Source organism: Rhinatrema bivittatum, chromosome 7, assembly GCF_901001135.1.
Source record: "Rhinatrema bivittatum chromosome 7, aRhiBiv1.1, whole genome shotgun sequence".
NCBI lineage: Eukaryota > Metazoa > Chordata > Amphibia > Gymnophiona > Rhinatrematidae > Rhinatrema > Rhinatrema bivittatum.
This window is the reverse complement of record NC_042621.1, coordinates 167,416,614-167,429,173: the sequence shown is the minus strand read 5'-3', so window position 1 is coordinate 167,429,173 and position 12,560 is coordinate 167,416,614. Positions and strand designations below refer to the sequence as shown.

General features: G+C 40.8%; 1 protein-coding gene across 11 annotated transcripts in view; it reads left to right on the top strand.

Moving 5' to 3' along the window:
- ZMIZ1 (zinc finger MIZ-type containing 1) overlaps positions 1-12,560 on the top strand; it is a 1,075,801-nt gene that overhangs the window by 107,986 nt on the left and 955,255 nt on the right. For 2 of the 11 annotated variants that reach the window (XM_029609500.1, XM_029609497.1), the window contains exon 2: positions 709-786. The exons of 7 other annotated variants lie outside the window; for them this stretch is intronic. The gene's annotated coding sequence lies outside the window, so the exon portion shown is untranslated. Of the gene's footprint in view, positions 1-708; positions 791-12,560 lie in introns of all 11 variants that reach the window. 2 more of the 11 variants (XM_029609501.1, XM_029609499.1) reach the window with 1 other exon arrangement.

The window sequence follows — 12,560 nt, the reverse complement described above, 5'->3', positions numbered from 1 at the left end:
TAGTATGTTGATTTTTAATTCATTTTACATCTAATACATCACTTTCATGCTTTAAATTTGAGAGATTTTTTTGACATCCTGAATGCCTTTGTGCATCTTTGTTAGTACTCTCTTCTTCTTTATTCATGGGAGCTCTGTTTCTCTGTTTTTATTTTACTTTTCCCGAGAACTTCAATGTTCTATCTAAAATAAAAAAATAATCAATGAAACAATGAAAATTGTGAAATCAGTGGAAAAATAATTTAACTGGTTTTTTTTTCTCTATTCTAACATTGAAATTCCCAGGAAAAATAAAGTAAAACACTGAAAATGAAGGTCCCTATTTACTCATCACAGCAATGCATAGAAGTTTATATAAATTTGAAAAACATATGAAAGTTGAATTTTATTTTCATTCTTTCTAATAGTTTGTGTAATATTAATCTTCATACCTGTATGAGGTTTATATTCTCATTAAAGTGGGGCTGTAGGTATTTCTGCTGTGACTGCATTCTACTTAACCTTGGGCATGAAAACATCAGTCAGTATGTGGCAGCAATTTGATTATTTCACTGCAAAGTAGAGGCTGGACACCAGGAAATGACTGCAGCTTTTGCAGCCTCTGCTAACTTTCATTCTCTGTAGTGGGTATGGGATCTGGCCTTGAGAAGGACAGAATGGGCTTGTTGGAGAAAACAATTTGACAGGAGCTGCGCCTTGCTTCCACAGGGCCGGCTAAAGATGGCATTTCCTGAACTCAAAATTTGAAAATAGAGCAGAGGGGAGAGAAGGGAAGCTCCAGAGAAGGTGGGTAAGTGCTTAGGTGAAAGATGCGTTTTCTTTGTGTGTATTCTAAGTCTGTATCCAGACACAGGCTGCAGAAACAAATCAACTTTGTCTGCTTTTCCTGCACCACTGCTCTCAAATTCTTCAACTTCCTGAAAGGGGTTTTTAGTTAGTCAGGAGAGAGAGGAAATTGAAGGTTCTCTTGTTTAAATGAAGCCATTTATATAAACATATAGATCAGAGAGATTGCCAAGTTCTAACAAACTAAAGGAGCCTTTTATATTTATTGGCCTCTCTTCTCAGGTTTATGAATTGTTGCTGCAGTTTCTCAAAAAAATGATACTTTTTCCTCCAGACTCTGCAAGATACTAATCAAAATTGTTCTTTCTGGCTAACATGGTTAGATTTTTCAGTAATTCACTAGAAGTCCAGCATTCTTAGAAGAAATGCATGCCCTTCTAACAGTATTGGGCAATCATTTAGCTGGTTTACCTGGTTATATCTGACAGTTGTTTTCCCATGCTGCAGTACTAGAGGGAGGAGTTCAGTCTGGATATGCTTCCAACCTAGCAGAAAAACAAAACTGAGAGCCGCCCACTTACTGTACTGAAATCATCACAAACGCCATAGAGCAGTGATTGCAAAACCTGGGGAGTACAGTAAAAAGTATGCAGTGCCAGGAATAGAACAGCCTGGCAGGAATAAGCTTACAAGTAAGAACTGAGCTCTACATTTAACTACAATACATCTGAGCTCACTTACAGCAGTTTATTTTATTGGTCACTTGGTTTATTTGCTACTTGTTGCAGTCTGCATTCCAGCAGCAGTAATATCTTTCACAAGCCTGTGAGATTTAATTACCTTTGTAAATTCGAGCTCTAGGCAAGTTGCAATCAGGTACAGCAGGTAGTTAGTTCCCTGCTCTAGAGGATTTATTTATTTTATTTATTTATTTATTTATTTATTTATTTATTGTTTTTATATACTGACATTCTCAATTGAGATATCACACCGGTTTACATTCAGGTACTGTAGGTATTTCTCTATCCCCAGAGGGCTTACAATCTAGATTTTTGTACCTGAGGCAATGTAGGGTAAAGTGACTTGCCCAAGGTCACAAGGAGCGACAGCAGGGCTTGAACCCTGGTCTCCTGGTTCATAGTCCACTGCTCTAACCACTAGGCTATTCCTCCTCCGCCAATGCAATAAGATGCGCATTGAAAATGGGCGCTCGTATTGAGAGCCTGTTTTCATAATGCGCATGCAGCCGCTTCTCCTGGGTGCCTGATGCAGTATTTAAATGAAGGGCTGCGCTGGGGAGAATTGTGCATCCCTAGTTCTCAAATGCATAGGCCGCCCACAATTGTAATGGGCACTCAATACAAGTGTCTATTTTTATCTCGCTTCTGGCCAATTTTGCTGAGGTTGCTATGGGTATCCAAAATGTACATCCAAAGTATGTATATATATATATATATAATATATATATATATTTTTTTTAATCAAGTCAGTATACATTGTATTTTTCAACACCACAAGCAGTAAGTTTAAGTGTCAGAATGATAATAAGTAGGAGGAACCATGAGGATCGACTTTTTAAACTTCTCATGAGCCCTTGACTCGTGGATTGACTTTACACCACCTCCGGATCTAGAGTTAAATTTGCCGCATTAAAAAGTATGCGTTAGACACAGTGATTTTCTGCTTTGTGGGGTAATAGCTAATAGCCTCATCTACATTGTGATGAGCACTGTTGGCCATGCATTTGTTTGTGCACGTGTTTTGGATGCTCTTAATCTCCTTATTGCATCGGGTGCTAGTCTAGTGCATCCAACCACATGTAAACCTGTGTGCTAGGTTGGGCGCACTTTATTGCATCAGCCCCTAATTTTGAAGTGATTTGCCCAGAGTCACCAGGAGCATCAGTAAGTCTCAGCCAGTTGTTCTATCTTGATCTTTGCCCCTTGTCCTTTGCCTCTCATACCCGTTTTGTGTTTTAGATTTCTGATTGTAGCAAAATTCTCCTTCTGAAAGTGCCACCAATTTTACATGCATTGCAAATAGATTAACTGAAAAATTTTCAAGTGAGTACCTGGGCAGTTGGTAACATTTTAATTGTAGTCTTGATTTAACAAGACTACAGAAAGAGAGATCTGGGGGATCCAGCATGAAAATGATGAAAGGGATGAAGGACCCAGCTATATTGCATACTGTGGGAGTCGTTATCCCAGAGTCTGTCTGTTCAGCTTTAACTGCTAATAGCATTAATTTTGATTCTTTTCGATTCTTCACTTCTGATGCTGAACATTTTTATGCAAGTAAACTGTTTTTTTTTAAAACAAGCTGCCCTTTCTCTTCATCCTTCTAAGTGTTCTAAAAACTGTTTAGTTGATTCTTCTGTTTGTGTCATTCTACCCATTTATCTTAAGGAAGAACTATTCCTGTAGCACTCCACTTTCCACTCTACACGACTTTTACAGCATTTCCCATGTATTGCTACCTTTTGCATCGCACTATCGAACCAGTTTCCACTCTGCATATTTTGGCTCCAGTTCCACAGATGCAGATCTTATGACTTACCTTTTATGTCCCCATGTCAGATGTCTTGGCAAAATCCAGATATGATAGCTCCATGCTGTTGAAATATTTCACGTGCTGAGAATAATCTTCCACAGCAGATCTAGTGCTGGAATTCAATTATGATTTAGATAGAGTGCTAGATAAAACTGAATATCCTGAGGGATAGTTTAGGTGATCTCAAAATCCTGACCAGCTAGCAGGGAGGCGTCTATTGTAATTTGAAACCTTTCAATTTTTTACTTTCCCGCGTGAAGGAGAACAAGAATGATGTTAACAATGAGTCAGGTTGGGTGAGCGAAGCGTCCTCTTGTATTTTTTTGCTTGATAGATGATTCCCCTTTTTCTGCTCCAACTTTAATCCAATCCACATTTATTTATTACTCACCTTTCTGAAAAAAAGCTCAAAGTAAGGTTATAACAAAATCAATACAAAGTTAAAATACTGTGCAGTGAAAACTAAAAGTACAGACTAAGCTAACAATTAATTTAAAATATCATAAATAATGAACAGAATTAAAAAAGTCAAGAAATATAAAGTTACAGGTATAAGAATGGTGAAAATAAATGGTAGAAGCAGCAGTATAAATCATCTTGATAATGCAGTGGGGGCTGCTGCTGGGTTTGAACCCTGACGGAGCATTGTAAGCGCATCTGTTGTTGGGTGTCTGTCAGTATGTTGCCATTACATGCTTTTTTTTTTTTTTTTTTTAAAAGAAAATGAAACCGGTCCATGCATAGTTCCCCATTCCCTTCATTTTGAAGGAGAAAGAGAATCCTGCTTGGTGTGAAAATTGCATTAAAAGGGAGGGGAAAATAATACCCCCTATCCTTTTAAAATTGTTGCCCTGCTCTCTATATTTATTTTATGGGGAAGGGAACTGATGATTAATGAAATCAACAATCTGGTTAAAAGTGTTGCTTCCTGTATGGATTGGTTATGTGTAATACCCCCGTCTCCCTCAATTCTGTAGTCCTGGGATAAACTGCATAATTAGTCGCCTAATTTCAAACCTGTTGCACAGTCAACAAACCTGAAGTTTACCTGCTTTCAGTTTGGGCTCTTTCTCTGCTACCTGCTACCTGCTCCAGCCCCTCCCCTTCCATCCACCTTGAAAGCAGTCTGTAGGGAACAGGAAGAGAATGGTGAGGCTGAGGCTTGAGCAGACAGAAGAGGTACCCACTGTTACAGTTTTGGCTGCAGTGCAACCGCCTCACCACCAGGGGTCCCTCTAGTGCTGGCTCTCCTGACAGGCCCAGGCCATCTCCCCTATCCACTCTATGTTCTGGGTTGGCCCTTATAACCCTGCCTGACAGTTCGCTCGGTGCTTCGGCATCGAGCTCACCTGGGCTCCCTGCTCTAGCCCTGCGCGGCCTTCGGGCCTTTCCTTGCCTTGCGTGGCCTTCGGGCCTTCTTCCTCGCTTTTCTTACCTGGCCTACGGGCCTTCTGACCTGCCTGCTCTGCTTACGGTGTGTGGCCTACGGGCCTTCTGTGTATGTGTGGCCTACGGGCCTTCTGACCTGCTTGCCCTGACTACGGTGTGTGGCCTACGGGCCTTCTGACCTGCCTGCTCTGCTTACGGTGTGTGGCCTACGGGCCTTCTGTGTATGTATGGCCTACGGGCCTTCTGACCTGCTTGCCCTGACTACGGTGTGTGGCCTACGGGCCTTCTGTGTATATGTGGCCTACGGGCCTTCTGACCTGCCTGCTCTGCTTACGGTGTGTGGCCTACGGGCCTTCTGTCTGTGTGTGTGTGGCCTACGGGCCTTCTGACCTGCCTTGCCCCGCTTATGGTGTGTGGCCTACGGGCCTTCTGTGTGTGTGTGGCCTACGGGCCTTCTGACCTGCCTTGCCCCGCTTATGGTGTGTGGCCTACGGGCCTTCTGTGTGTGTGTGGCCTATGGGCCTTCTGACCTGCCTTGCCCCGCTATTGGTGTGTGGCCTACGGGCCTTCTGTGTGTGTGTGTGTGGCCTACGGGCCTTCTGACCTGCCTTGCCCTGCTTACTGTGCCCTGACCCAGCCTGGACCCAGACACTGCTGACTGCCACCTGCCCTGACCCAGCCTGTACTTAGACACTGCTACTTGCCGCCTGCCCTAACCCAGCCTGAACCCAGACTCTGATACTTGCTGCCTGCCCTGACCTAGCCTGGAACCAGACACTGTTTCTAGCTTCCTGTCTCTCTCCACCTGGAGCCACCCTGCTGGGTGGTGTTCACGACTCCTGACCGGAGCCCAAGCGTAACACCCTCCTCCCTTCCTGTTGTGAAGAGAACAGGAGGGAGGGGTGAGATTGGAGTGGATAGAGAAAGCAGTCCGAGTGTTTGATCCCTAAAAGTTCTCTTAAATCAAATCAAAGGTGATTTTGATATAAATCCTGCATGAAGTGATGTCCCTTTAGAAGAATTTCATCTTTAGCTGAAGGTTCTTGCACCTGCATATATGGCCAAACATTAGGGGTGTGCATTCGTTTCCTACGTATTTGTAATCCGCAATGTATAGGGCCATATTCGTTGTACTCGTGGGGAATTGCGATATGTTTCGCTTCCCCCACGAGTACAACAAATCTTTGCCAAATTATTCGGCCGTCTAAAGGAGCAAATTTAAACAAACCCCCCCACCCTCCTGACCCCCCCCAAGACTTCCCAAAACTCCCTGGTGGTCCAGCGGGGGTCCGGGAGTGATCTCCTGCACTCGTGCCGTCGGCTGCCAGTAATCAAAATGGCACCGATAGCCTTTGCCCTTACTATGTCACAGGGGCTACCGGTGCCATTGGTCAGCCCCTGTCACATGGTAGGAGCACAAGATGGCGCCGCTGGCCATCCATTGCTCCTACCATGTGACAGGGGCCGACCAATGGCACCGGTAGCTCCTGTGACATAGTAAGTTCAAAGGCTATTGGCGCCATTTTGAATACTGGCAGCCGAGGACATGAGTGCAGGAGATGGCTCCCAGCCCCCCCCCCCCCCCCCCCGCCGGACCACCATGGAGTTTTGGTAAGTCTTGGGGGGGGGGGGCAGGAAGGTGGGGTGTTGTAGTTAATTCTTATTCGTTTCCCAGCTAAAATTGAATTAACGCATGAACGTATCGGTGGCCCCCTTGCTGAATGCAACATATCTGCCCCCCCAACGAATATGAATCCTGAATGCAACGTATGGCGTCCCTCTGCACATCCCTACCAAACATACACCAGCTACAAAGACCTGGATGTATTTTGGAAGTCTGCAACTGTTGATGTCAAGGTTTCCATGAATTGAAATTAATGCGGTCTCTGCCAGATATAGGACTAGGGATGTGAATCATTTTTATGATGAATTAAAATATCGTACCATATTTCTTAATTCATCATATATCGGTAAAATCGATAAACGATCACATTTTCCCTGAATTTTCGTGAAAAATCATTCTTCAGCTTAGTGCGCGCACACTAACAAAAAATCATTAATTTTTGTAACTTTTTGTTACTTTTTGTTTTTGTTAGTGTGTGCTAACTCCCGTTAGCGCACACTAAGCTGAAAAACAATTTTTTACTTAAAAAAAAAAAGCCAATCTGTGGGAAAATGAGATTTTCCCGTGGCCACATGAACCCGAAAGTGCATCCCTATATAGGACAACTGGCACTACAGCTCACAAGTTTTCATACATGTGCTAATTCCAACTTTGTGTCTGTTACCATATCTCCACTATGTACATACGCATCTTTTTGTAATTAACAGCATGACAAGTTGATATTAAGGGCATTTTCAATGTACATAAACACACATAATTGGAAAGACAGGATTTTCTCAAGAAAATATTAAATGAATGGTTGCATTGATGTCCATATTTGGAAGCATTTCGTTAGATAACTCATTAGTTAATCTGGCTAAATGAATATTTGGGTGCTTATCTGGTTAAACTTTAGTAGGATATCCAGCTAAAATCTAGCCAGATAACAGGATTGTGCCGGGGTGTTTCAGGAACAAGATACGTTAGCTGAATAAAGTTATCCGGCTCTGTTTTATATAGTGTGGCTGCACTATTGAATGTGACTCCAAAGTTAACTGGATAAGTTTGCTGGCTAACTTTGCTGCCCAGACACTGACTGAAGATGTGTACCCCATTGTATTTCAGTTCAAAGCAAGAGTGACAAATCACAGTTAAGCTTGTCTTTATTTGATAAATATTCAATTTTTGTATTTGTATTTCTATATAGTTTAAATATTGTTTAAAAACAATGTGAAAGGTATTACAATTTGTTGCATAGTGTTGTGAGTCTTTATGCAAAATTATGCAAATGTTCTGCATAATTGCCTCAAACTTGAAAAATCTACTGCAGAAAACTGGGGGGCTGTACTTGTCAGCGGTATTATCTGCAGAGCTAATCCAGCTAATGGATATGGAAGCAAGGCCTTGTTTGATTTTTTTTTTTTTTGTTTGTTTTTCACATGCTGAGATATGTCATTTTGCTTTCTAATTTGCAGCACTTGCTGATGTATGGGGATCTTAGTGAGGAAAAATGTTAAATTTAGCTGCGAAAAAGTTCTTGGCTGCCATACCCTGAATAGTAAATACAACTGTGTGTGTGTGTGTGTGTGTGTTTTTTTTTTTTAATTTATATTCTGCCTTTCAGGCACTTCAAAGCAGATTATATTCAGGTACATTACGTATTTCCTTTTCCCCAGAAGTCTTAAAATATGTGTTTATCTGAGACAGCAGAGGGTGAAGAGTAAGCAGTAGGATTTGAACCCTGGCTTTCAACCTTCTCCTCTAACCACTAGACTACAGCTCCTTTTTATTTGTAGATCTTGTCTACTTAAGACTGGATGGTTTAAACATTTTTCTTTTGCCCACATTTTATTTCTGCTCTTCCAAATTAACAAAAAGATTCTACACATCAGGAAATATCATACATTCTGAAGATTAGTATATTAATGTGCAAGGATAATGACCATTAGGATAATAAACTAATTAAGACTGCATTAGTTTTGTTTTTGTGGTCCAATTTCATATCTGTTTATGCTATGAAGAATTAAAAAAAAAATAGTGGTAGCTGAAAAAAATGGGTTCTTTATAAGGCTGATTAGCTTTATTTATTTATTTTAACTTCCAAATAGGAAAATGACCAGTTTTGAAATACAGATGACCGTGATGTTTTTTTTTTTTTGTAATTTAAACTTTATTGAATTTTCAGAATATATGACAAAACACTGTCATTCAAAAAAATGAGTATCAACAATCAATCTCCATATAGGAGAAAAAATAGCAAGGAAGAAAACTCTTCTAACATATAATATATCATAATTAATACTCAATAATACAATGAAATTAGGAGGGATCAACACATTAGAGCACAAATCAAGGTAATATTTACTTTAATATAAATATATACTGGTAACCTAACCCCATTACTACTTTTTAACAGCTAACTTTGATCAGAAACTGCTTCCCCCAGCAAATCCTTAGCTTTCAAGAACTTTTCCAGATCGGAAGGTTCAAAATAAACATAATTAACATTATTCAATTTTACCATACATTTACAGGGGTAACGAATTACCATCTGGGCCCCCACCTTTTCTGCCAGTTGTTTTAAAGCGACCGTGATGTTTTTAAATGTGGAAAGAAGAGTACACTACCTATGTTACTTTTGGTTTTGAACATTGCCAAATATTTTCTACATAGAAACATGATGGCAGAAAAAGACCATATGGCCAGTCTGATTTGCCCATTCAGATACTGCTCAGCTCGACAATCCCTACCACTCCTTAAGAGGTCCTCTATTTATCCCATTCTTTCCTTAAATTAGTTACTGCCCTTGTCTCTAGCACCTCCGAGGGGGGACACTGATCCATGCATCACCTACCCTTTTTATAAAGAAGCCTTTAGATGACTCCTGAGTCTAACCCCTTTCACCCTCATCTCATGACCCACCGTACCAGAATCTCCTTTCCATTCCACCTCCTGTGCACAGATACTTCTGAGGTATTTAAATGTGTGTCACACATTTTTTTCTCTCTCATATCTTTCCTCTAGGGTACACGTGTTTAGATCTTTGTCTGTCCTCATATGCTTTACAATAAAGACCACTGACCATTTTAGTAGCCACCCTCTGGAACAAATCCATCCTGTTTATATTCTTTTGAAGGTGCGGTCTGCAGAACTGTGCACAGGATTCCAAATGAGGTCTCTCCAGCGAGCTCCACATACAGGAACAACATCACTCCCTTTTTCTGCTGATCTTTCCTCTCCCTATCCACCCAAGCATCTTTTTTTTGCTTTTGCTATTGCCTTGTCCACCTGTTTGGCCACCTTAAGATCATCAGATATGATCATTCTTAGATCTCACTCGTGAACCTTGCATAGCAGAATATCACTCCTTAAACTGTACTATTCCCTTGGATGTTTGCAGCCCTAATGCTTGACCCTTTCCCTGATAGTTGTCCTGCAATATTACTTTCAAAAGTATTGAAAAGAACCAGACCAAGGATCAGTCCCTTGGCACGTTACTAGTAATGCCTCTTTCCTTAAAGTGAACTCCATATACAGCTACCTTGTGTTGCCCCTCACTCAGTTTCTAACCCAGTAGGTCATTTTAGGGCCTATACCAAGGGCGCTCAGTTTATAAGTTGCTTATGTGGAACTGTGTCAACGGCCTTTCTGAAATCCAAGTACACTACATCTAGTGCTCTCTCCTGATTTAATGTTTTGGTCACACAATCAAAGAAATTGATCAAATTTGTCTGACAGGACCTACCTTGGGCAAAACCATGTTGCCTTGGATCTTGTAATCCATTAGATTCTGGAAACTGAGCAGCAGTTCCATTGACTTTTCTCACCAGAGGTCTGACTATAACTGGGCCTTAGTCTCCAGCCACCTCCTTACTACTACTTTCATGAAGAGAAACCACATCCACCTGTCTCATTTCCTCCAGAATTACACCCATCTCTAAAGAAACATTGAAAAGGTCAGCCAGCAGAGCTGCCAGAATTTTTTGATTTAAAAAAAAAAAAAAAAGAGTATCCATGGAGTGGGAATTCTGATGCAAAATCTCACTCTTCTGCTGAGAATGATGTGGTGTGAACAGTATGTCATTTTCTATGAAAAACTCTGAAAAGATAATGTGAGGTGCCAACAACTACAACAGGATAAGGATATTCCTTTCCCTGCGATTTAGGTTCTTTAAGCATTTTGTTAATTTTCTGTCTTTCTCTGTAAAAAAATAAACAAACAAATAAAATAAAAACACCTGCACCCCCCCAACCCCTACTTACCCCCAAACATACAGCAATGAAATGGTGACAGGTGGGTGACTGCGTTCTTATAATGTATTGCAAGTTTAGTGCTGGAGGGAATTTATTGTATGTCAGACTGAGGAAAGTGCATAAGAGCACAGGTGACATTATTTTTCATGCAGTATTTGAAGTAGAAAAGAATGAAATATTGGAAATAGATGAGTATAGAGGCCCACAGAAGAGAAGGAATGGTGTGCAAAGTTGGGGTGTCAGATTGTATATAAATGACCTATAAACTAAAGCAGTGGTTCTCAACCTAGTCCCTGGGACGCATTTAGCTTGTCTGGTTTTCAGAATATCCACAATGAAAATGCACGAGAAATCTGCATGTACTGTCTCCATTGTATGCAAATCTCTCTCATGCATATACTTTGTGGCCATTGTGAAAAGCAGACTGGGTATGTCTTGAAAGACTGGGTTGAGAATCACTGAACTAGAGCTGCTAATTTTAAAAATATAGTCAATTAATATTTACTTCGTATGTCTTGAAAGAAAATTCCAGTTTGTGTGCTCTGTGAGGACCGAAATTGGGTGATGTGGTACAAGATATTGTACAATCCTTATTTTGACATTCTGATACCAGTCCTGTGTTTTCTCTCACACCTCAGTACAGTCTGGTCTTGTTCTGCAGACTTTGACATTGATAGTATGAAGCCAGGAATACATCAAAGCAATTGCACAGTGTGGCATGAAGCATGGCTGGTGATGGTGCTAAAGCCTTAAACATGTGGACCTCATCAAAATGAGGCCATGACTGCAATCATGGCAAGCATGATTTTAGTAGGTGATGGAAATGAATCAAAATGCATAGTAGAGTGGAAGAAAATTCTGGGGAAATTAACTAGAAGAGTATACATGCAGCCCACACCTGGTGCTAACCCTTTATGTGGTGTCTAAATGGCATCACAACGTTTGTAATATGAAAGAAAAATGTCGTGGCAATTATCCCTTAACAGTTGCACGGAAAGCATCTGTTTTGCCACTCCTTGCCTTAGATTTTCTCAGGTTTCAAATCCAGCGCCACATCCGGTACAGATTTTGTTTCTAAGTTACTGTGTCATGCGAGATGTCTTCCAGGACGTGTTACATCTTGTAAATTGCTTACACTTAGCTACTTTTGAACTTAACTGAGGTTTCTGATCATTCCAGTTCAAACATTCTTGCATAGAGTGCATGATGTATCACAGATATCCTGGAATGGATTTTTTTTTTTCTTTAAGTTTCTAAAAAAAAAAAAAAAAAAGTTGATTAATGAATATATGTGTTGATTCTATTGATTCTTTCCAGCCCTGCCTCCATCACTCGCCCTCCACATCCCCAAGCAAGAGTGGAACCCCAGTCAGACTGGAGGCTCCCTTGAGACAAACCCTCAGTGCCACGCTGTTGTCTTATCTCCCTTTCGGGGCTCAAGCCCATTGGCTGCATAGCATGCCCAAGCCCTGACAGCCACATATTACAAAAGATTCAAAACTGTCTCTTGTGCCAAAACCCACAGAGCAGTAACCTGAGCTATAGATCCAACCTGAGACTGTAATTAAAAAAAAAAAATCTAGGGAACTGGTTTATGAAGAAAGATTTATAGATTTCCCCCCCCCCCCCCTGGAACTACTTTGAAAGATATATTAGATTACTATTTTTGTTCTTTTAGAGGTGTATGCAATTAACCATATAGCCAGTAAGAGTACAAATTTTCAATAAAAAAAAAGTTTCAAACCAACATCTCTTCTCGTTCTAAACTGATGAGATTAAATGGAAGTTAAGGCATTATTAGTGGCTGTGTCAGGCTGTAATTAATAAAACATGGAAGATGTTTGCTGTAAGAATGAAAAATATCCCTTTTACTGGTTACTAACCCTTTTATAGAGCTTCCATAGAATTGGTTGGGGACCTGGGCTTGCACAGCAAAGAGGGCTGCAGTAATTCACTTTGCAAGGCCAAGCAATGG